We start from the raw sequence: 4,591 nt of genomic DNA, 5'->3' as shown, positions 1-4,591 counted from the left end.
AGTGTTGGTGGAATTGGATGTTACCAAGGTGTATCCTGACAAATTCTGGTTGGGTTCCGAAAGCTTAGGCTATATACAATCAGTTATTATGGATCTCTTTCCTGCTTATTGTTCACATTGCAAGTCTCTAGGCCACCTAAAACTTGAGTGCCCTTCCCTTCAGCCTCGTGTGGTTGTGTCGCCTGTGGTTGAGGTGGCTCCTGTTTCTTTGGAATGTAACTTACCTGCTGTTGTACCTCTTGTAGTTCCTGCGTTGTTGAGTTCGGATAGTGGCAATTTGGCTGTGAATAATGACATTGATAATTTAGGTGGTATTGTTTGTGCTACTATTTCTCCCCGAGCCGGTTTGTGATTCCCCTGTTTTGGTCGGTTCAGAAGCTGTGGAAATTGCTGTGGAAACTGAGGTGGTTGATGATGCTAATGGTGTTGAGTTTGCCGCTATTCTATCCCCCGACACTCAATCGTTTAATCCTGTTGGTATGAAATTGACTTCCAATCGTGTTTGTCATAGCGTTAAGGGCCTCCCTCGTGAGGTTCCTTTAGTATATGTGATATGTTTTGGTTGGCCAATCTTTAAATTCTGAGAACTCTAGTCTCATTGGCCCGGTTAAGTCTGCTGTCGTGGAAAATTTGGATGAGGAAGTGTGTAAGGTGGTTGTCTCTGGTAACTCTAGTCTCATTCATAACGAACGCTTAGTGCATAATGATTTTGTGGATGTCCTAGTGACTTTTATGGATCCTAATGGATTAATGTATAATGTGAAGGATAACTCGGGCATTGATCTTAGAGTCCACCTGGACTGGCTTCACGATTACAGGTCTGAATCTGAGTCTGTTTCTGATTCTGTGGAATCTATTGATGATGGAGATCCTAGTAATTCTTTCAATTTGCTGCGCGATAAACCACTGGTACCTCCTGCTTCTCGTGGTAGATCTCGTGGGAGGGGTAGGCGTCGACGATGATTGTTGGTTGATGCGATGGTTTTGTTTTAATTGCTTTTAAGTGGTTTTGGGTTGTGGATCTTGTTGATGTTCTACCGTTGGTTTGCATTTGTGGTTGGTGGGTTGGCCATGCTAATTGTTTTTGATTGGACGATGAGGAAGCAGCGAGGCTGCAAGCGTCGTGGATGGCCAGGGTTGGTTGGCAACTTGGTTGGGCCTTCGATTTTGTGTTTTACCAGTGGATGACCACGCCCTGGCTACCCGAAGTTGGTCTGAGTCCGTTGATATCACCCCTAATCATTCTGGTCTTTTCTTTGGTATTGTTGTTTTTCCTATAAGCTTTTGATGTGGCCTTTGTGGGGTCTTCTTTTGTAACTTTCATTCTTTAATATATTTGGTGGTTAAAAAAAAACCATTAGTCCATTTACTTTGAGATAATAAATATTTGAGTGCCACCAATCTATTTAATAATGATGAGGAAATTTAGTGTTCTCAATATTAGATGTGTCATTATTTGAAATGATTTGATGTTTCATATTAAAGTATCAGATAATGAGGTCCTACAAAAAAATAAAAAATATTGTCTATTTAAGTGTTATGACTTTCATCTAACTAAAATAATATTAATTAATTGTTGCAAAGGTGTAATTTGAAACCCATAGAAGGAGCATTGATAAAATAAAAAATTTATATACTTCGCTCTCAAATTACTCCTTATTCTAAGTGCAAACCTTCCGCCCTTTGTCGTCGAACTACTCTGAAGCTAAGAGGCTAAGTCGCTAAGGATTCTTTTGGGATGATTTTCTTTTTGTTTTTTAAAGTAAATTTTTAGTATAAAAATTTAATTTTTTATTAAAAAACTATTTTTTGAAACATTAAAAAAGCCCTTCTAAATGAAGCCTAATTTTTCCATATAAAACTTAAGTTAGAGGAGGTGACAACTTGTTTGTGATCATTACAGCCAGCTTTTCTTGTCCTTAGAATGATGACATTTTAGTACTTAATCAAAATTATGAAGAAATGATGGATTGGTAGATCTTTGTTGCAAATTCAGCTAATAATACTCAAATAATATTCAGCTAAGATTAAAAAATTGTTCAGATTATTTGGAGGATGACAACCATAATGAGTTCCTAACATGTTTTTAATCTTACATGATAAAGCAAAAAAAGCATCATTACTCTTAGAACACAATAAAAGAGAGATTGTTGCCCTGCGGGCTAAGGGAAATTATTCGGTGTGGTCATCGGACGCATTCGGAGGTAAATCAGGATCGGCCACGTCACTTTTTTATTATGTATCGTTGTGTATCAGATGACATGTCATATCCTGATTTGCCTCTGAACAGTCCGATGATTATACATAATAATTTCCGTTGGACTAAAGAGACAATATAAAGTTACTACGCATGGAGAAAGTAATGAAGAAAAGAATGGTCAATAAACTCTTATGATCGAAAAGTCTTTGGATTATTCGGTAATAAAAATTCGATTATCAATTTCGGTCCTATAGCATAGCTGATAGTGATTGATTATCTATTTGTGAGATTATAAGTTCAAAAAATTAAATTAAAGTTTAATTGAATGACATAATAAATATTTAATATTATAATAATTATTATTTTATTAATCTAATTTTTATTATTCTAGATCTCAATACTTCTCAATTGAATATTTTAAATATGATTCTAATTCAAAATTTTAGGGCATTACATTTTAATTATTTATAAGATTTTTAATTTTAAATAAAAATAATATTTAAGTTCAAAAAACCTCTAGATTCTTCATAGTACTTCACTATTTCAAATAATTTTAAGTTAAAAAATCCTGAATTAAAAAAGGATTGAACTTGCTATAACCTCGACATTCTTCATTATAATTATTTGATCAACATCAAAATATTAGAAATTAATCTATATTAGACTTTCACGAAAATTTGAATCGGTTCACCAGTTCTTCGATTCAACAGCCGGTTTCGACCGACTCTGAATAGTTTAACATAGAAGCGGTTGTTTAGTTGGATCAAACCAGCCAGAGAATTGGTTCAAGGTCAAACCGGCCGATTTATTCCAATTTTTAAAATCATGTGTTTGACATCAAATTTTCTTGTTTATAATATTATCATTAAATTTTAAAACAAAAAATTTCCAACTTGTTTTCTTTTTTGTTTATTAATTTGATATTTAATAATATAACTCTTTCATAATTAACTTGACATCAAGATGGAATTGGAATGGACTCAAAACAAAAATGTTGATTCTTATTTTTATGTAGCACCTGAATTAAGCACATAACTCTTATATAGTTTCAAAATTTATTCATTACACCCATAAAATGCTGGAAATATACATATAAACCTCATGTAAAATTGATTTTTCACCCAAATATAGGTATGAAAATATGCAAATAACCACCAACATAGGGGTTATTTGTGTTATAACAATAATTTTTAATTATCAAGGTATTGTTCGCTTCCATCTCAATGTCTCACGGTTTTATCCAGTTGATGCAACTTTCAATGTCACTCATCCCCATATTGCTCACGCATGAGCATGCTTAAAGTTGAAGTTTCTTAATGAAATTCTTACTATGGCACCGCTAGGCACCTCGATTTTTATGAGTTTAGTTTCTTTTAAATTAAAAGGATTCCCAATTTTTCACATTTAAATAACTAATATTTTTATCATTATATTTATCTCAAAATTATTCACCAGACATATAGGATTCTAAAGAAAACCCCTACAAGTTAAAATGGTGGCTCGCATCATATAGTATTTTATCACATATAAGGTTCAAGAGGTGGTCCCCATAGCTTAACACTTTATCCTAATGGCACTTATTTTCCATCTTCCGGGTGGTGTATTACTTTGATAACATTCTATAATAGCCCAAACTTTTAACTATTAAGGAATCATTCGCTTCGGTCTAATGCTCTCACGGTTTAATTGATATAACTTTTCAAGAGATCACTTATTCAAATTTGCTACAGCATGAGCCCGCTTAACTTTTGAGTTTTTTAATCAAACTTCAACGATTATATCAAAAGATATTTCGATGTTTAAGAATTTAAGTTTTTTACTTAAGAAATTTCACAATCTATATATTTTGAAATTAAATTTTACTCTCCACACCTTCACTGTGAGACAAAAATTGTACAAATTTAGGGCAAAAAAATCAAAAAGTATTTAGATGAACTTTTCAAGCTGGTATATTAAAAATATGATACTGACTTATCATATACAATTGAAAAACATCTCTCAGAAATAAATTGTATTCATATTGATAAGTCATATATAAATGTTATTAAACATCAATTTGGTAGGTATATATATATACGGGCGGATCCAGCTTCTTTTTTCAGGGTGGGCAAAAAAAATTTTTTTTGTGGGGGATGGGCAAAAATGCTTAGGATTGATTAAATGAGGGCAAAAAAATTTTTTGAGAGAGGGCAAAATACCCAAAATACTCAAAATATTTCAAAATATCTCACTAAAATTAAAAAAAAAATTTTTTTTGAGGGGGGGCATTTGCCCCACCCCCCAACTAAATGGGGATCCGCACATGTATATATATATATATATTTGCATGCATATAATATTATACAATTATACTAATTTTTTTTAATTTATATATTTAATATTTATATTTTT

Source organism: Dendrobium catenatum, unplaced genomic scaffold (genome assembly GCF_001605985.2).
Source record: "Dendrobium catenatum unplaced genomic scaffold, ASM160598v2 fragScaff_scaffold_629, whole genome shotgun sequence".
NCBI classification, from domain to species: domain Eukaryota; kingdom Viridiplantae; phylum Streptophyta; class Magnoliopsida; order Asparagales; family Orchidaceae; genus Dendrobium; species Dendrobium catenatum.
This window is presented reverse-complemented; position numbering follows the sequence as displayed.